Below are 21344 nucleotides of genomic sequence, written 5' to 3'. Positions count from 1 at the left end.
TTTTCAACTAACTTCAATATTCCATATCACCACATTTTTAAAATTACTACCTTGTTTTTAAAATTCTGATATTGATCAAAAGTTGCCTTTCACTTAACATTTTTGTTGCAGCAGCCAGTTTGATTGGCTAAATCCAAGTTAGCAAATATGAAAATTACTGGTTTAAATGTTTTTAATATTTGTGAATGTTTGTTTTCTTGTATCAGAATTAAACTCAAACTACAGAAACTCTTTTTATGTTAAATAGGCAGTGCTTTTAAACTTGATACAAAAAAGTAACCCATCACATAGCATTAATACTGTTAGGGATCAGATAAAAAAAACTCCAAAGTATAGTATGAAGTTAGTCAAGACACCAACTTCTTTTGATTTTGGCATCAGTGCAAGCATAAGGTGCTTTGTTCCAGGTATGATTCTGTTAATCCATAGGAAGTTTTTATTAAAGCCAACTTCATTTAACAACAGAGCTAAAATATCACAAAAAGTACTAGCATAACTTCTACCAATTAAAATACTTAAACATGACAAAGGTACACTTCTTAACAACTAGCTACTGCTATAATTCCAATTTAAACAAAATTCCCACAGATGTAAGACCTTCTTCAGAATCAGCACCAGAAACACATATGCTCACGTGAATACTACATTTCCAGCCTTTTAACTCCTCTGGACAGAGATATAGAAAGACATCTGTCTTTTGACTCCCATACAGCAGTCTCCAGAGAAAGATCTATCTTCAAACAGCAGAACATCAAAGAAAGAGACTTATTTCCAGGCATGTCCCAGTCTCCAATTCCAGAGAGAGACAGAGGCACATAGAGAGCCACTTCTCCCAGAAGATCTCGAGCAGCAACTGAGCCTCTAAGTCTAGCTCTGCCCAGTAACATCCATTTTCCTGTCAATCAACCTAGTAAAGCCCTACTCTGAAAAACTTCAGGGAAAAACTCTAAAATAACAACTGCCTTAGTCTACATTAAAGTAGACACTTTAGTAATTAAGATCGATTATGTTTCTGCACTATCAACGTGGGCTGCCAGTTATAGACAAAACGGCACCAGGTGAATAGAACAAACTGATAAACCAAACTCCTGCACAAGAAACATAACACAAATACATTTCTCAAAGGCACAGTATTATCACAATACCTAAAAGACATAACTGGATGTATGATTTCATAATATACTGGTAGAATTTAAAGCAAAATGAAGTTTAATTGTGGGAAAGGGCATTGAATTAACTCAATGAATCTTGGACAAAATTGCAGAAATGAGTTCAGGTTGTACGAAACTGTGTGACAAATGTAGATGGGTCAAAAAGTGCTGTTAAGTGGCTTTAAGCAAGCATGCTTTTTGCATGGTCTCTCAAAATAGCACAAAAGTAATCCAATGGAACTGTAACTCTTTGCTACAATAAATAGTGCAGCTTACGTTCAGTAATCAATGAACTGGCAACAACATCACGAACAGTTGAGTAACTGAAATGTGAGACATTGGAGTACACAGCAAGTACAAATACACAAATCACAAAGTAGCAATGCAGGTTGGCAAGCAGCTGTCTTGAAGTGTGGCCTCTGCCCATGTGTGAGATAGAGGTCCTGTCCCCTCGCTGAGCTTTAAATGGCCGCAGAACAGCTATGATTGGTAGGGATGTTTTCCACGTGCGCTCTTTGGATAGAAACCCCAGCATGTGAAAAATCCTGCTTGATATGATTCAATATATATGATTCAATACAACCAGGGTTCTTTTTGCCAAAAATATAACAAATTTGGAAAATGAATGAATTAATTTTAAACTGCATATTAGGATTCTGACTTGTTTTAAATTGCTGAGTGAATTGATAAGTAGTTACTCCTGCCTGGGGGTAGGTTTAGCTCAATTGACTGGATATCTGGTTAGTAATGCAAAGCGATGCCAACAGCATGGGTTCAGTTCCCATACTGGCTGAGGTTGTTCATGAAGACCTGCCTTCTCAACCAGGCCCCTCGCCTGAGGTGTGATGATCCTCAGGTTAAATCACCACCAATCAGCCCTCCTCCTCAAAGGGGAAAAGCAGCCTGTGGTCATCTGGGACTATAGCAACTTTAACATTATCTTTACCCCTGTCACTGGAGTTGACAGAAGTAATGTTTTCACCCTTGTCTATTTGCTTGTAAACAATTTACATGGATTTCAACAAAACTTCACATACAGAAGGGATATGGTAGGGTGTTGACCAAAGAAGTGTTTTGGTTTTGGTGAACGTTTGGAATTTTTAAAAGGGAGATGGGGAGAATGAACTTTTTTCAATGCTATGGGTTGTTTTAGAATGTTGGGATTTGTCTTGGATGCTGTTGTACAATTTGTCACAGTTGAAAAATGTGAGCACAGTTTTCAGAACAGGCTGTTGCATGTGGATTGACCTGCAGTCTCCTCATTGAGATCAAAACTGTTAATAAAAATATTTATTTTTTTCAGCTTTATAATTACAAAGCATAAACAGACAGGGAAAATCCTCAAGGAAGAGCTATGTAATTGTAATAATGTTGGGTTAATAGTCTGGTGCTCTACTGATTGTCCTCTTCACATGTCAACTATGGATGCAGTGATCTAATGCATAGATAGAAATTATTTCGTGGTCTTAATTAGTGGTTGTGCTTTATCTCCCCATTACAGGTCCTAAATTTGAACACAAGGTCATTGGTAAAATGCCATGCTTGTATTAATAGGCATCTACACAGTAATGGAATTGCACACAAAGGTCCAGAGCATATTTGTCTATTTGACTAATCAAAAGCACACACATGTGCACTGGAACACTATTAGCAGACCATTGCCCAGGTTGCAGGGAAGAATGATTTCCTCAGGCAAATTGGCATTCTTCCACTACCTACTTGTTTTGCAAAAAATTAAAATGTTATGAATATGGATCTTGTTCCCTGCTGAATTAATGCCTTAATTGCTCAGTCATAATAAGTAGAATAGAATTCCTACAATGCAGAAGAAGGCTATTCAGCCCATTGAATCTGCACTAATTCTCCTGAAGGGCATCTAGCCCACTTCCCTGGTGCTGTGAGGCAGCAGTGTTCACCACTGTGCCACCCAGTGAAAATACATTTCAAAGAAAAAATATCTGCATTCTGAAAGATGGTGGCATTCAAAAAACTGAGCAAAAAATGGGAGATGCTTGCAATTGAGAAGCGGATAAAATCTGCTCTTATGTCTTGTGGTCTTATTAAGGGGATCAGTGGTTATGGGAAAAAGGCGGGAGAATGGGGGTGACAAAAATATCAGCCATGATTGAATGATGGAGCAGATTTGATGGGCCTAATTCTGCTCCTGTGTCTTCTGGTCTTATTGGCACTGTGCTCTTGTGCACAACTAATAGTCAACAAAGGTGGAATTGAATTATGTTTTTGAGAACTATTTTCTATGTTTTCTTTAATCAATTTTTAGTTGGAATTAAAACTAGTTTCTTGAGATTGTGTAGAATGTCATTTCATTGTAGAGATTTCTTATGTAAAATTGCTGCAAATTTGACATGCACTATTTATCTTCAGTTCTTATGCTTGACCAAAGATTGATACATACTCAATAAGTATAATGTTTTAACCTTTAGTCTTTAATAACCTACCTTTTTCCTTTGTTAAAATTTATTTATGGTAGCAATTTACTGAGTTTGAGAGACTCTTAACATGACCAGTGGCAAAATCCTAAAACTTCTAAGTCAAAAGGCCCATTATCATTAAAATGTTTAACCTTGTTTCAGTGCATTATAGCATCAGATCACTGTGTCAACAGCATAAGCATTTTAGATTTAATAACTCTATTAACTAACAGTGCATTAGCTTTGAGTTTTAAAATCACTAGTGGTTACAAAGGAGATTGAATCTTCTGTAAATATGGTTAATCCATTCATAGCAACACTTATTATTGCATCGGGGAATAATCTTCCAATTAGCAAATATAGAAAATCTCCACTTCATAACCTTTTACTGATAGCCAAATCCAACCTAGTATAGATATTTTCATGAAAATTTCATTTGCTTATTACCAAAATTCTTATGTACCCACTTCTTCTGGTATCCCACACTTGTACCTACACTTACCGTCTACAAATGTTCTCTCTATATCAATCAATCTATTTCTTTCACTCTCAATTCACTGCTTTCTCTCCTTCCATGAGATGAGTGCAGAGTTCCAGGGAGAGGCAGAGAAATGGGGAGGGGTTGCTCTCCTGTAATAGTCATCTTGATATCCAGTGCAATATATGCCGCTCTCAATCATGGGGAAAGGGGTCTTGTTCAGGAGACTGAAGATGTCAGCAATGACTTTGCATGAATGTGTGACCCTCCTGAGACAATGATGCTGATCATCTCCCTGCAAACCTAAGCTTAACCTCTGACCAAGCCATCTGACCTGCAGTTTGTAGCTGAGAAGAAGGTAGCAGCTGCTATTGCTGGTGTTGCTACTTCATGTCTTTCATAAGAAGTGTATAAGGTAGAGGAATTACATAGGCTACTCTCATGCCATGGTGGAGGCTTCCCTGCACAGAGAAGTGAAGGCCAAGGTGAGTAGAGTGCAAGACAAGCAATTTAACTTTCCAGAATTTGAGAATCACGAATCAATGGTGATTGATGATGGTGATGCAGTAGTGCAGTGGGACTACACTATTGGAAGAAGTGATGTGAATACCAGCCCTCTGAGCTGCAAAGGGATGTAGCTCTTCAGCTTCACTGTTTGAAGCCTTTCTGATCTTCAGTTTCACTGAAGAAGCATTTCCCTGTGTGTAAATTTTGGTACTGGCTGTTAAAGCCATAATGCTAGGTTAAAACCTCAGGTAATTGCTTTTATCCAATAGCTCCCTGGTTGCTCCCTACTTACCTGCAAGCCCTTCTGGATTAAAACCCAAAGTGAGCAAAATTGTGTAGAGTACCTGACCAATGCCATTTTTCATGACTTTAACCCTCACATCTGAACCCTTCTCCCCATAAGCTGTTAAAATTCTGCAAGTACTTCAGTTAATGATTATCAGTTTTGAGGAGGTGACGAATACGAAAGCAAAATACTGCAGATAATGGAAATCTGAAAATAAAACAGGGAATGCTATAAGTCTTCAATCGCAAGGGCCATTTACTTGAAATGTTATTCCTGTTTCTCTTTCCACAGATAATGCTAGACCTGCTGAATATTTCTGGCATTATCTGTTTTTAATTGAGGAGGAGACCGTGGCGGGGGGAGGGGGATTTTCTGTCTCTGTTCTTGGTGAGTGGGAACGGCAGCAGGGGCGGAGACTCAAGGTGGAGTCACAAAGTGGCTTTCACATCGGTGGGATTTACACTCTTGATTGGCCCCATCCCCTGCCAGTGGTGCAATGGGGGTTCCTGTCATGAAGGTAACCCCATTATAATATATTTACATATAACCCCCACACAGAACAGTGTAATGTCACCTCATGTTGCAAATCCTGCTGACAAGTTTTGGAAAACAGAACTGGCGAATGTAACCTACAGGGGCGCATAGCTAAGAACAGCCCCCAGAGGGGGAGAGGGTCACACCCTGGCACTGTCGATGGATACTTCCAATGGGCAGTGCCTAGGGGACTTTGTTGGGGTGGGAGTGAGGGCATCCCTGAGCAGGTGGGTGTCCTATGTCTTTAGGGATATTCCTTTTGATATTAGAGATGGTTTTCTGTCCGGAGTGGCCCCACCAGCATGATATCTTGGCATCTACCTCTTCACTTTTTTTGCAAAGTGTTTAAAAATACGGTGAGAAAGCCAGGCAAAACAGCTGGCAGGCTGCTCTCCACTTTTCCTGCTGGAGACAACACTGACAAAAGGATTGAAAAATTGCACCCCATATCCTTTGCAGTGGCTCGTCAGCCTTGTTTCCCACTCCCATCACTTTTAGTGGAGACCAATCTGTTTTTCGATGTAGGTTATGCAAACAAAATGACTTGACTAAAGTATGAAATAACAATTTCTGTATTGCTGTTTTTTGCAGTGATTCATCTGGGATGTTTTTGGAATGATTTAATTTGTTTTTGAAAATGAGAATAAATGGATAAAATAAGTCAATCGTAGTAGGTCAACCTTCTGATGTGTTTAATAAGAAGTCTCACAAGATCAGGTTAAAGTCCAACAAGTTTATTTGGTATCATGAGCTTTTGAAGTGCTGCTCCTCATCATTCATCTGATGAAGGAGCAGCGCTCTCAAAGCTCGTGATACCAAATAAACCTGTTGGACTTTAATCTGGTGTTGTTTGACTTCTTACTGTGCCCACCCCAGTCCAACGCAGGCATATCTACATTCTGATGTGTTGGCACAGCAAGCCAAACATAACAGAACCTTTCTTGTATTCTGGATATATGACCCCCCATTAGTTTCTGTTGAAGAAAATATCTTAGCTCAAATCTTCTGGTGCTCATTTCACCAAAATTCAAATTTTAAGTTGGGACATGCACATGAGGACTTGGTGAAGTTCTGATGCAACAAATAAGCTGAAATTATCTGGGAAGTTTAAATTTCTGTTAAAGCTCTAAAAATTTTCAGTGCCAGAATTTCTGAACTTGGTGTCAGAGACTTAGAGCAGAAATGCACCACGTATCTGCATAATCACTCTGGAAATGTTACACTGGTTAATAGCTAGCATAACTTAACTGAGCACTACGACTGACAGCCCCTTCCCCCGCCACCCTCTAATAACCTGTCCTGAACCAACAAACTCTCCGAATACCATACTCTTGATCCAACCTGCCCAATCCCTGCTCAAAATGACCCAACACTTTCCCATCCCTGACCCAACTGAGTACTTACTCACTCGCTCCATGCCCAATCACTTACTCACTCATTCAATCACTAACCCAATGAAAGACTTGAAACTTTAAAAAAACTTACCTGAATTTGGTAGCTTACATTGTAAAAAGAGGATGTGTACTTTCCTTGCCCATCATCTCCTGCGCTTGTCAGTCTTTCGTCCATATGGCTAGAATGATCTATTGCAAAAAGATCAGGGCACAGAAATCTTTACGATCATTGGCGATGCACACAGCATCAACTGATGGGAAGATCTGACCCCAGGGGTTCTCAAGAATTTTATTGAGTTTGGAGAATATCTGAGATGCATCAATTATATTTTGTTATTTTTGTCTTCATAGATTTGAGAAAGTTTGTCATGTTTTTGTGGTCTGCTATATATGTAATAACATTGCTCTTACCAAATCATAACCAAAAGTGATCATATTTGTCAACTCGTATCAATGTTTTGAACAGCAAGTGCCTACTTCTGATGCAACAATTCTTAAGACAGCCAGGAAGATAAATTCTAATCTTATTAAGTGAGATAAATTTGTACAATGTTAATATTCAGCCCAGCCCAGCCCAGAGTCAGGACATTAATTTGACTCTAGGACAACTTCTGAAAAGAAGTTAAGTTATATAAAATGCAGAAAACGTTTTTGAGCAAATTGAGTGCTTTCATGATAACCAAATGTTTGATGTGTAATATGCTTCTGCATCCTGTGCATATACTCCCCATAATCCTCTCTCACAAAAAGACAATATTCCAAACATTGCTCCAAGCGGAGGAATCAGAGAATTTAGTGTTCCATAAACTTCCACATTCTAAAAGTGGTGCTTCTTGGCTTTCTATGTGATATTGTAGGAGGGATGCTTTTGGGAACCAGAATGTAAAGTCATAGATGGTTACTTTACAGAAGGAGGTTGTTTAGACTGTTATGTCTGGACCAGCTCTTTACATGAGCATCACACGCACAACCACTCCCTCCCCCTCTCTCTGTAGACTTGCATTATTTTTTCTCTTTAGATAATTATCTAATTGTCTCTTTAAAAGCCTCTATTAAATCTACCTCCACCACACACTCAGGCAGTGCATTCCAGATCCTAACCACTGCTATATTTAAAAGAAGTATTTTCTCATATTGTCGCCGCTTTTGCCAATTACTTATAAATTGGTGTCCTCTGATTCTGGATCCTTTTTTAATGGGAATAGTATCTTCCTAAATACTGTCATGATTTTGAATATCCTTATCAAATCTCCTTTCAACCTGTTCTTCTCCAGGGAGAGCAGTTTCTGTTCCTTCAACCTATCCACATAACTGAAGTATGAAATATGTTTGATTCCATATAAGAATAGGATGAGGGTAGTACCTGACTGGGGGAAAAAAAACTAACGCCTCTTAGCCAAACTAACTATAAGGAAAAGTAAGCAAACAGATTCATAGGCCAGCAATGGAAAATCTGTAAACTGGAGAGAGGAGAGGTACAAATCACAAGTATATTCCTATGCAGGGAAAGTGTAATAAAGGCAGGGGTTTCGTGGATGAACTGCAATTAAATCAAATATGAAACTTTTAACATCTAGCTGTCAAAATGGAAGATTAGGGCATAAAAATATAGGAAACTCACAAACAGGGAAATTGGAAAAGCTGAGAGGGAGCATGAGCAGAAATTGGCAACAAAACAAAGTGCAACAAATAGGCATGTGAACAGCAGACAGCCAAAATAGTAATAGGGCTACTTAAAGGTAAATGTAGAAAGTTGGTTGTGAATTGCAAAATGACACAGATAGTAACTAAATAAGTATTTTATCTTAATTTTCATGGAGATGGATTTTGAAGGTTGTAGTATCACTTGATATGGATGACAAACAGCAAAAGTTGCTGCTTAAAAAGAAATATTACAAAATTTGCTCAAACTTATGTTCGTCCTAGTTGGTTTGTATCCAAGGATCCTGAGGAGAGTTGGGAAAAAGAAGTTTCTGACAACGTTTTACAAAATTTTATGGAAAGCCAAATTATGCTGGAAGACCAGGGAGCGATAAGGCAGGAAATAACAAGTTTTTTAGTTTTACTTGTTGATTAAAAATAAAATTTATTAGCTGTTTGGGTGTGGAAGTTACTTAAGGGTTTGTCAGCACAGACATTTTGCAATGTTAGCCTAATATTACAAAATACTTTGAAGAAGTAAAAGGAATTGACAAAAAATGATAAACCCCCATATAGGAAATTTGTCACAACACAGTGGCACATAAAATTAATAGTTGAAGGCAGAAAACAAAGGTAGATAGAATGCAGTTTTTTTGTCCTGAAATATGTGGATAGTAATGTTCCACAGTGGTTTTTGTTGAGGCTGCTGTTATTTTATATATCATAAATGATTGGGAGAACAATATTGATTAACTGATCACACTAAATTGGTACTAAAAAGATATAACAGATTCCAATAAGAATTATGAAAGATTGCAGGAGAGCAGAGACAAAGCCGGTGGTGGATAGATGACACAGCAACAATTTATATTTATATAAATATAATATAGTTAAATGTCCCAAGAAACTTCACAGCTACATTATTGAATAAAATTAACAATAAGCTACATAAGAAAATGTTAGGCCTGATGATCAATAGCTTGATCGAAGAGAGAGGTTTTAAGGAGTGTCTTAAAGGGGGGAAAAAAAAGCGAGGAGGTTTAAGGAGAGAATTCCAGAGCTTTATGGCCTTGATAGTTGAAGGCACAGCTATCAATATTGGAGCAAATAAAACCATAGATGCTCAAGAGACCAGAATCAGAGGAGCACAAATACCTCAAGAAGTTAAAGAGCTATGAGTGACTACAAAGGTATTGAGAGATGGAGGCATAAGGCATATGAAAGCAAGGATGAAAACATTAAAATTGGAGCTTACTTAACTGTTTGCCAATATAGGCCCATAAGCACTGCGGTGATGGGTGAATGGAACATGGTGCAAATGAGGATGCAGTTCGATGCAGAAAGTGTAAATTTTAGAAATAAGACTATGGAAAGAATTGTGCCTTAAATGGTAGGGTTCTAAATAGAAAATTAAATAAAACCACAAAGTCAAATGTTTGACTTTGAAATTTTTGATTTTATATATAAATTTCTAGAATTTATAAGAAAACAGATAATTTTGAGTTTGTATAATATCCTTAGATCACAGGTGGAGTATTGTCTACAGGTTTAAGCACTACATTATAGAAGGGCTATAAAATCAATGAAAATGTTGCAGTGTAGATCACTCGGTCACTAACAAATTTGAGTTTCATGTAATGAAGAGGAAACCAGAATTAAGCTATTTCCACAAGGGCAGGGAAAGATAAAGAAAATCTAAGGGTTGTTGTAATGGGGTAAATATTGCAAAAGTAATTCCACTGGTCAGTGGGAAGTCAATGTGTGGCAGAACAAGGTAATCACAAAAAAATTAGCAGATGATTAGAAAATAATTCTTTTACATGGAAGGTGCTTGAAATTTGCAATTCTCTGAATACACTGAAACAGTCAATAATTCTTTAAAAAATGAATTTAATAGTTGTTTGAGAACTGAATATGTTATTTCCACATTTGCAGATGATATGAAGTTGAGTGGGAGGGTGAGCTGTGGAGAGGATGCAAAGATGCTTCAGCATGATTGAGACAGGCTGTGTGTGTGGGCATATGTGTGGCAGATGCAGTATAATGTGGATAAATGTGAAGTTATCCTCTTTGGTAGCAATAATAGGAAGACAGATTATTACTTGAATGGGTGTAAATTGAGAGTGGTAGATACTCAATGAGACCTTGGAGTCCTTGTGCATCAGTCGCTGAATGTAAGTGTGCAGGTATAACAGGCAGTAAAGAAGGCAAATGGTATGTAGGCCTTCAGAAAGGGAGGATTTATGTCCTGGGATAGGATGTTTTGTTGCAATTTGTACACGGCGTTGGTGAGGCCATACCTGGAGTATTGTGTGCAGTTTTGGTGTCCTTATCTGAGGAAGGATGGCCTTGCTATAGAGGGAGGATAGTGAAGGTTTATCAGGCTGATTCCCAGGATAGCAGTTTCTTCATATGAAGAGAGACCAAGTTGGTTAGGATTTTATTCACTGGAGTTTAGAAGAGTGAGAGGGGATCTCATAGAAATTTATAAAATTCCAGCTGGTCTAGACAGGGTAGATTCAGATAGAATGTCCCCAATGGTAGGGGAGTCCAGAACTAGGGATCACAGTTTGAGGATAAGGGGTAAACTTTTAGAACTGAGGTGAGGAGAAATTTCTTCCCCCAGAGGGTGGTGAATGTGTAGAATTCACTACTACAGAATGTAGTTGAGGGCAAAATGTTGTCTGATTTCATGAAGAAATTAGATATAGCTCTGGGGGCTAAAGGGGTCAAAGGATAGGGAATGGTGGGAGGTCGGGGGGAGTTCAGGATATTGAATTTGATGATCAACTATGATTAAAATGAATGGCGGAGCAGGCTCGAAGAGCTGAACGGCCTACTCCTGCTTCTAGTTTCTATGTTTCTATTGGATTTGAGATTACACTAAGTTGTTCATGTGAAAAAGATAGAAGTGTTGACATAAGTTAGAAAAGCCTGTTTATGTTGTAGCATTCTATAGGAGCAGAGAAACAAGTAGGACATTAAGCCCCTCGAAGGGATGAGAAATCTAGATTTGACAGTGCTTTTTGATGTTACTCCTAAATAGTGTAGCTCTAATTTTAGAATTGTGCTGTCTAATTTTATCTCTAGTTTTGACTGAAAACTAGGAAATGGTTTTCTCTGTACTTCCTCTCTCCCTCTCTGGTGGAAAATGTTTTGCTTTCCCTGAGGTTTTGCCCCCATTACTGAGAAACCAGCACAGCTCCTTGCATTTGAACAGAAATTATTTAATAAACAATCTATGCCAACTTCTTTGCATTCTGCATACTGAGTGATCTGGTGAGAAATGTTTTACATCAAATTTTCTCCCTGGGGAAGATGTTGTACTAATTGTTTTATTGATCTGGATTGTACGAATGATGTTCTAATTAAAGGTAAAGAGTTCAATTTGATGAATTGTATTTAAATTTACCAGTATTTCCTGCAGTATAGATTTTAATATCTCAAAAAGAGATGAATTGTTCCACCTGTTGATTCACTGAGATTTAACCTTGAAATCAGTGTCCATTTTAAAACTCGGGGTGTCACTTCCTGCTCGCAGTCTTGTCACTGTTAATGTTCATAATGGAATGGTTACTTTTACATTACTATGAAGGCACAATTTATATTATTGCTTAATGACAGGCCAAATTGATTATCACTCAAGCAGTAAATCATCACTTCAACCAATTACTTTGTTAAGATTAGGACCTGACTAAAATAAATCAACCAGTAATTTAGTTTCTCAAGTGCCATTGTTCACAGTCAAATAAGGTTAAAATCACCTACACTAAATAAAACAAGCCTAAGATGACAGTTAGGTACACGTTGAAAAGGGGCATTGCCAGGTAAGAGAAATTTAAGTTTTGAAGTTGATACACTTGCCGTATTATGTCAATTTAAATAAGATTGATTCTAGTTAGTGTAAATACAGGTCATTTTTAATGTCAATGTATGTATTAAATACCCTTGTGTAAGACATGATCTTTTCTTTCTGTCACCACACGCTAGAACATTTTTGGGGAAAAACTCAATTAAGTTTTGAGAGTTATGGCCGATGCCTCTGATATAAGTCTGTGTGTTCCTTCAGACAGAGCATAATATAATGTGCTATTATTTAGGCACTGTGTCTCAACTTTAAATATAATTTGGGTTCAGACTTGTCAAATTGGGTAAGGGCATACGTTTTATTATAAATACACACACATCTTTATTAAGCAATAGCTCCATGTCCAGCGAAACATGCAATATTATCAAAACCGTGTTTTTTAAAAAAAAGCCAAAATATATCAACTTTTATTTGTAGAACATAATACTTAATCTATCCTGAGAGCATGGCCGGTGAACATCTGTCTCTGGAGATTCATCTAGCTTGCTGCCTCCATGTGAATCCATTTTTAATACTGCTACATGACACCTAGTATTCTGCTTTTGCTGCAACTCCCCTTTGTTTCCAAGTCTCTAGATTAATTTATTGGGGTATGTTAATTGCAATATCTGGCAAGTAAGGTTGATGTATAATAGCATGCTTTCAATCTGTTATGATTAATGTCACCTGTTTTTCTGGATGTGCTTTACAAGAAGAAAATTAAAATTTACCCTATTATTTCTGAGGTATTGCTAGAAAGGCAACAAAAACTGAAAGTGACTGTGATCTATTCCTTGGTTTTGACATTATGGATTCCTTTAGGTATGGCTTTCAAGACAGTGATGGTATGTAATTCCTTTCATTCTCACAGGATGAATTACATTAATTTCTGGAGAATTTATCATATGATTGATGAACCAGAAAATTTAAAAAAATTAGAAAATAGAAAAACATTGGTATTATGCACGTGTAATCAATCGGGGAAGAACGTAAGAAACAGAAGGCCATTGGTGGAAGACAATTTATTGTTATAACATGGATTACTTTACTGTCTTTGTAGATATAAAATTGAACATTAATGTATGTCTAAGTCCTTTTTCCGGTTTACTTTGGTAGTTATATGTGTATTTATAAGTTTTGCATGCTGTTTGACCATATGTCTGAAAATACGGAATCTTTGTATTAATCTGAAACCTTGCAAAGAATCCTTGGAAAAATATTTATTTTTAATCTAATGTATAAGAACAAAGAATAAAAAAAATTACAGCACAGGAACAGGCCCTTCGGCCCTTCAAGCCTGACTGACCATGCTGCCTGACGTAACTAAAATCCCCTACGCTTCTGGGGACCATATCCCTCTATTTCCATCTCATTCATGTACTTGTCAAGATGCATCTTAAAAGTCACTTCCACAACCACTTCCATTACTTCCTCCGGCAACAATTTCCAGGCACCCATCACTCTGCGTGTAAAAAAAAATCTGCCTCACAGATCTCTTTAAAAAAACTTGCTCCTTGCATCTTAAATGTATGCCCACTTGTAATTGACACTTCCACCCTGGGAAAAAGCTTCTGACTATCCAAAAAGATTTTGTTCTTGCAGCCAAAGTTTAATTAATTGCTTTATATTACTTTAAGCCTTCTTTATGAAAACTTTAGAGTTTACATTAGTAGTTTGCACGTTTCCGAAGCTGCTGACCCATTATATTTAATGCATTAGTGTTCATGTACCATCCCCTTCTGTCAGGTGTTTGTTACTTGTTTCCCAACTGATTTCACTTTCCTAGCTTGATCTTTCCTATATCCATTTATATCCATTTCTGTTTTTCATCACTTTTCATTCCATAGATTTCCTTTTTTCCTTTTTAGATTTTGTTGATTCAGACTGAGCCCTCAACAACACTCCACTGCCTTGCCTACGATGTCACTTTGCATGAACATTGCAAATTTTTTTTTGCTGAGAATCCAGCCTACCATGGTAGGAGAGTCAAGTGAGCTTTACCAAGGACTGGTGCACCCTACATGATGGGGGCGATCAGCAGCAGCTGCTTTGTGGATTCATGCTGGGCACTGTGGCCTCCACGCATATTTCAGACTATGTTTTTTAGCATGATCAACTCTGTACCAGAGATCGGCACGGAGCTGATTATCATGTGGAAATTTGAATTGGGGGAGACACCTGCTGCCATTCTGCAAAAGGTTTGGTGGGGAGGGAGGGAGGAAGTGGTCTGTACTGGCCATCAGAGTGGGATGGGAAATGGGAATGTCAGGGTGGTGGTCAGGGAGATCGTGGCTGGTCAGGGTAGGCCAGCGATGGGCGGGTGCAGGGAGGGTTGCAGAGCTAGCCAGTGATCGGGAAGGCCAGTGATTGGGAGGCTGGCAATGTGGGACCACTGTGAATGCACTGATCTCTGCTCTGACAGATTGGCACATGTGCAGTGGCCCGCTCAGCACTATGCTGCCGATCTCTTAGGTGGGAATAGGCCCTGTCCCCTGCTGTACAGTGCTCTGAGTTGGAGATTTGCTCTGGTAAGTATGTTATAGAAAAACAGACATGATTTACTCCCATTTTCCCATTAAAAGGTCTGTTGAGCTCAGGTGGGAATTTATGCCCCCCAGGCTGGAAGGTCTGAACATCCTGTCTCTTATGTTAAACTTGTATAGAAAACTAGATTAATCTCAACTGCATCCAGTTGTTTTGGAAAAAATGAAGATGTTGGAGTGCAAGAAAGAATCATGAAATGGTTCCAAGGGTGAGAAACTTCAGTTATGTGGATTGAAGAAGTTGGGACTACTTTCCTTGGAGAAAAGAAGGCTGAGAGGAAATTTTGTAAAAATATTCGCAATCATGAGGGGTCTGGACAGAGTTGATAGAAGCACCCAGTTGTGTATGTATGGTTATAATGAGACTATTATTTTCCCTTGCTGGTAATATTGGGAAAAAATGTTCCCATGAATGGAAGGATCAAGAACAGATTGCACAAATTTGAGGTGCCTGGCAAAATAAATAAATGGCAACATGAGGAAAAACGTTCACATGGCACGCAGATAAGATCTGGAATGCATTGCTTGACAGTGTGGTGGAGGCAGATTCAAGCAAGTCTTTCAAGAAGAATTTATGTTGTTATCTGAAAGGACAGATGTCTCAGACACCACCATCATCATCCCTGGATATGTCCTGGCCTACTGACAAGACAAACCATCCAGAGGTGACAGCACAGTGGCATACAGTCAGCAAGGAGTAATGCTGAGAGTTTTCAACATTGACTCCAGACCCCTATGGAATCTTAAGGCATCAGGTTAAACATGGTTAAGGAAACCACAGTCTTTCCCCCCATCCCACATTCATTTTATAAATCAGTATTTCTCCACATTGAATACCACTTGGAAGAATCAGAGGGTGGCACGAGCTATGAGTAATGTAGTTTGGGTAGGAAACTTCAATGTCCATTACCAAGAGTGGCTTGGAAGCACCACTACTGATGAAGTTGGCAAGTTCTAAAGGATATGGCTGCTGGACTGGGTCTGTAGCAGGTGCTGATGCAACCAAAAATACAGAAAAACCTACCCAATCTACTTGACGCAGATGCATTTGTCAATGACAGCATTAGTAGAGGTGACTACCGTACAGTCATTGTGGAGGCAAATTCCATCTTCTTGTTGAGGATATCCTAAATCATACTGAGTGGCATTACCACCTTGCTAAATAGGATACACTTCAATCAGATCTAGCAATTCAAAACTGATCATCAGTGAGGTACTGTGGGCCATCAGCAGAATGGTATACAATGACAACCTGCAACCTCATTGGCCAACATATTTCCCACTCTGCTATTCTCAACAAGCCAGGAGATCAATGCCAGTTGAATGAAACACACATGCATCAGGCATATCTAAAAACAAATGTCAGCCTGGTGAAGCTATGAAACAGGATTACTTGCATGTCAGTCAATGTAAACAGCATGCAAAAAACAGAGCTAAGCTTCATCCTGACGTATCTAGTTGTAAATGGTGATGGGCAATTTAACAAGTTCCTGGAGGAGAAAGCTCCACTAATACCCCCATCCTCAATGACTGGAGAGCCCAGCAAATCAATGCAAAACAAAAGTCAACCATTATTCAGACAGATATTCCAAGTGGATGGTCCTCCACAGATTAAAGTCATCCCAAACACGAAGATGGTTGTCAATCTTTCAATCCTAGGACATTATTGCTAGAGATTTTCGAGGTAGTGTCTTAGGCCCAGCCATCTTTAGCTGCTTCATCAATAACCTTCTCTTCATCATATGGTCAGAATTGAGGATGGTCACTGATGATTGCATAAATCTCAGCACTGTTCATGACTCCTCATACTGAAGCAGCCTGTGCCCTTGTGTAACAAAACCTGGACCACATTTAAGTGTGGGTTGATAAATAGCAAATTACATTTGCACCACACAAAAAGGGAAGGCAATGATCATCTAAAACAAGATTGCCCCTTGACATTCAATAGCATTACCATTGCTGAATCCCACACTATCGACATGCTGGTGGTTGCCATTGAAACCGAACTGGATCATCCATATAAATGATGTGGTCACAAGACCAGGTCAGAGTTTAGGAATCCTGCGGTGAGTAACTCCCCTCCTGACTCCCCAAAGCCTGTCCACCATCTATACGGCATAAGTCAGGAGTGTGATGGAGTACGCTCCACTTGCTTGGACGAATGCAGCTGCAAAAACACTCAAGAAGCTCAACACCATCCAGGACAAACCAGCCCACTTGATCAGCATCCCATCCACTCCCTCACCACTGATGCAGTGACAACAGTGCTTACCATAGATACAATATACTTGAGCAACTCACCAAGGTTCCTTCAGCAGCACCTGCCAGACCCACAACCTCCACCAGCAAGAAAGATAAGGTCAGTAGGTACATGGAAATGCACCACCTGCAAGTTGCCCTCCAAGTCTTCCCATCCTGACTTGGAACTACATTAGCATTCCTTCACTGTCACTGGGTCAAAACACTGGAATTCCTCTCCCTAGCAATATCCACAGTATATGGATTACAGCGGTTCAAGAAAGTTGCTCACCACCATTTTCTCAAAGGCAATTAGGATAGAGAATGGGCACAGATATATTGGGCTAAATGGATTTGTATGATGCAACAAATCTGAGAGTTATGAAGACCCACCAACTTGTTAGTCTTCTTTAGTTTACACAACAATATTCATTGCTGCAGATGGAAAATGCTGGCTTGCATATGTTGTACCTATAGTTTATCATTAACAGCACTAACTTGACAGTTTTTAAACTTTTTAAAATCTTGGGATCCTGTTTCTGAAAATAAATTGAGAGCCCTAGGAGGTTTTCTACATGTTCAGTTTTCCTTTAAGTATTTACTTAAAAAAAAGGTTAAAATCTGCAGATGATTACTTTTGCAAATATCCCAATGGAAGTGCAATAACAATACTGAAGGATCTCAGTGAAATCTGTTTGGTTGTATGGGAACAAGTCGAGATTATTTTTTACCCTAATTGAATTGATGATGCTAATAGGCCAACATTAATTAGGAGCATTCAAAAGGTTATAGGTTGTTATCCAATCTGTTCAGCCAGGTACTGTATTGCCTATCCAGAACTTACTTCCTTCAGTCATGACAGCTCTGTGTAGCACCTTTGACGTAGAAGACATCCTAAAGTGCTTCTGAAGAATAATTTAAAAAGTTATGTTTGTAGCTTTAATGTGATCTTCATCTTTCAGCTGGTTGAGCAAGCAATTGACTTTGGTCCTCTTCATGCTTCTCATCTTGTGAGCATTTTTGGAAATTAACTGGCAACAGGGAATCTAAAAATATGACCATCTTGAATTCATGGGCTGGATTTTATGGACTACTGGTATTTACAATGGGAGGGGGAGAAGAGAGAGGAAGAGGAAAAGGAGCCCAAAAATACAATGGGTGTCAATCTCACTACTTTACACCCATCTCTGTGTTGTCCCCCATAACACTGAAGGTGAGCAGGTGCCAAAATTGGCAGGATTTTTAAATAAGTAATTAAGGGTCAATTGAACTTGTTAATTGAGTAATTGACCCAGATAACATGCAGCCCACACACTAATACAGTGGTGTGGGCAGACTGATTTATTTTTCTAAATGTGCTTAAATGTTTAGGTGGAAGGTTGGGTGGCATCTGCCCTTTGTTGGGGGGGGAGATGCCTGTGTGAATTGGGGCACACCCCACAAAATTTTCCTCCCCTTTGATGCCTCCAAAATCAATATTCCTACTCTCCAACCTTCTCCCTAAGCCATCCAATCTTTCTCCACCCATTGAGGCCCAACTTTCCGCTCCAGCATTCATCTTTTCTCCTTCCTGGTCTAGTTGCATTGCTGCCCACTATGGAGCTCTGGCATTGCCCAGACTACAGGATCTGCTGGCCAGTTAGATTGGTCAGCCGCTCTTGAGGACAGGATGTCCTTGCACTGAGAGTTAGAGGTTCTGCTCACACCTAGTTTAGCCCACCCACAGCTTGTTGTGGCTATAGAGTGGGCTTTTTTCAGGTGCATTGGCTATTGGTCAATTTTCCTTCCTGGAGTGGAAGGGAAGGGGAAAGCAAGCTATGCATGCCCCTCACCTTCCCCGTCCTCTGTAAAATACGACCTATTGCTTTCAACAGCTTACCCTGTGCCTCAGCTAAATAAACATTGGAAACGCTCAATGCCACAGACCTATTGGGATAAAGGAGACAAGTTTTCTTTCAGTTGCTTACTTTCTAAACCTTCAATTAAGATATTTAATATTGCCATGAATATAAATATTAAATTCCGATAATTACATCTTCAATAAGTGTTCCCAATTGTTTAAAAAAAAATTGGGCTTTAAAAAAATTGTGGTAGCATTGCAACTGCAATATCAAAATCATTTCTTTCAATTCACTTTGAGCAATAACCTGGAAGAATCTTTAGTATTCATATTACTTTAGAATGTTCAATATTATTAGTTAAGTGAAAAATCTGTAATGAAATATTAAAAAGGAACAGTCTTTATTAAAAAGATTTAATATTCTCCTTTACAAACTTGTAACATACCAAAAATGTTATTAAACACAGTGGCAGCAAATTTTTGGGGGTCATTCGCCATGGGTGCAAATCCCATTATGGCTGCTAAATCTCATGAGAGGACCCTAATGGTTTTTGTGCCAGTGTGATTTCCAAGCGTGATGTTCCTAGGAAACCTTTATTTTGACCTTGAGATTAGGGTGCCCTTTAAAAAGGGCACTCTGATCAGACCTCACCCCACAAGAATAATGGTACAAAACACCTCCTCTCTCTCTCCCTCTCTCTCTCTTTCCCACCCCCCCACTTTTTTTTTGACAATGTGGCAGAAGAACTGGAATGAAAACCTGACTATGAAAACCGGCATGTTTCTCGCCAGAAACAATCACTAGCTGACACTTTGTCATTTTTTAGGAAAATTCATCCATTTAGAAATTTGTGTTTAACATTGTAATAAATTTGTTCTTCCTCCTCAAGCAAAGAAAGCTCATGAAACTCTATTTCATTATCACAGTGGTTTTTTGATAGGTGTTTTAATAAACATGGACAGCACAGTAGCACAGTGGTTAGCAATGCTGCTTCACAGCGCCAGGGGCCTGGGCTCAATTCCTGGCTTGGTCACTGTCTGTGTGGAGGCTTCCTATGGGCTTCTTCTGTGTGCTTCCGTTTCCTCCCACAGGCCAAATGATGTGCGGGTTAAGTGCATTGACCATGCTAAACTCTCCCTCAGTGTACCTGAACAGGCGACTAGGGGAATTTCACAGTAAATTCATTGCAGTATTAATGTAAGCCTTACTGTGACTAATAAATAGACAAATTTTACATGCAATTGCAAAATTTCACCCATATCCCCACATTCTATATGAGTTTTCTAATGCTATCTGCTGCAAACCCATTTTTATTGGTTAATGTTAAAATTCCAACTGTTCCAAGTGCTGTAAGATTGGTCTTGTCAGCAATCTTGTAAATAGGGCCTGAACCATTTGCTCACTGTGCAATCTAGCTGCTGAAATAAGGCAAGTCAACTGATCAGATCATTGATTGTTGTATATTGTTCAAACTCATGATGGGTCTGATGCCGCTATATTTCATCCTGAAAAGTGCCCAGTCTACTTCGGTTTGCCCTGGAAGTATATGGGGGGGATTCTCCCAGCTCACTGTTGCTCAAGCAGTGCAGCGGGCTGGGAGACACCAGTAGGTGGCCTTTAGCACTGTTTGCGATCAGTATTCGCTGCTTTCTTTGAGCATAATGAGCTTTGTGCTGGAAGTCGGCGCAGAGCTGATTATCATATTGAAATAAGGATTTCGATATAATTAGCAGTCCCAGGACGGTATTCTCCAGGCCTGCTAGCATTCACCGCATCCCCCCCCCCCCCCCCCCCCCCCCCCCCAACGCCCCCACCCCACCCTTCCCCGCCGCCAGGAGTTGTTCCTTCCACTGGCATTTAAGCCTACTCCCACTAATGGGGAACAGATGCCCTGACCCCACTGGAGGGAACAAAGGCCATTGGGGCCCCTGGGTGGTTGGGAGTAAGGGGAAGTGCGCCTTGGGGGTGCCAATAGGGTAGGGGAGGACGAAGGGGGGTCCGATCCCATTGATGGGGGAAGCCTGCCACTCTGCAACAGAGGTCACTGGGAGAAGGACGGACAAGGCAATTGGGGCTGGTTGTTGTGGTGGTGGTGGTGGGGGGTGGGTTTGCTGGTCATCGGCGTGGGCAGGGGGTTTTGACTGTCCAGGGGGTGGCGGGGCTGGCCAAAGGGGAGGGAGGTAAATCGGACCTGATCCGGGGAGGTCTGGGAGATCAGCGATCAGGCTAGGAGTGTCGGAAGGCCAGTGATTGGGCAGGGGTGGGGGGGGGGTGCGTGTTTTGCACAAGTGGCCAGCGATTGGAATGACTGACAGTCGGGAGGCTGGCCAGTGACTGACAGATCAGTGCATGTGCAGTGACCCACTCAACACTATGCTGCCCCTCGGAATAGGACCCTGCCCCTGCTTACTAGAGTGAATTGTGCTATGGCACTCTGTGATGCATAGAGTGT

At 39.8% G+C, this 21344-nt stretch overlaps 1 protein-coding gene across 1 annotated transcript in view; it reads left to right on the top strand.

Moving 5' to 3' along the window:
• LOC145358503 (protein unc-13 homolog A-like) overlaps positions 1 to 21344 on the top strand; it is a 367395-nt gene that overhangs the window by 180814 nt on the left and 165237 nt on the right. The window lies entirely within an intron of this gene.

Source organism: Carcharhinus amblyrhynchos, chromosome 26, assembly GCF_965287045.1.
Source record: "Carcharhinus amblyrhynchos chromosome 26, sCarAmb.v2.hapA, whole genome shotgun sequence".
In the NCBI taxonomy this organism is placed as follows: Eukaryota; Metazoa; Chordata; class Chondrichthyes; order Carcharhiniformes; family Carcharhinidae; genus Carcharhinus; species Carcharhinus amblyrhynchos.
This window is presented reverse-complemented; position numbering and strand designations above follow the sequence as displayed.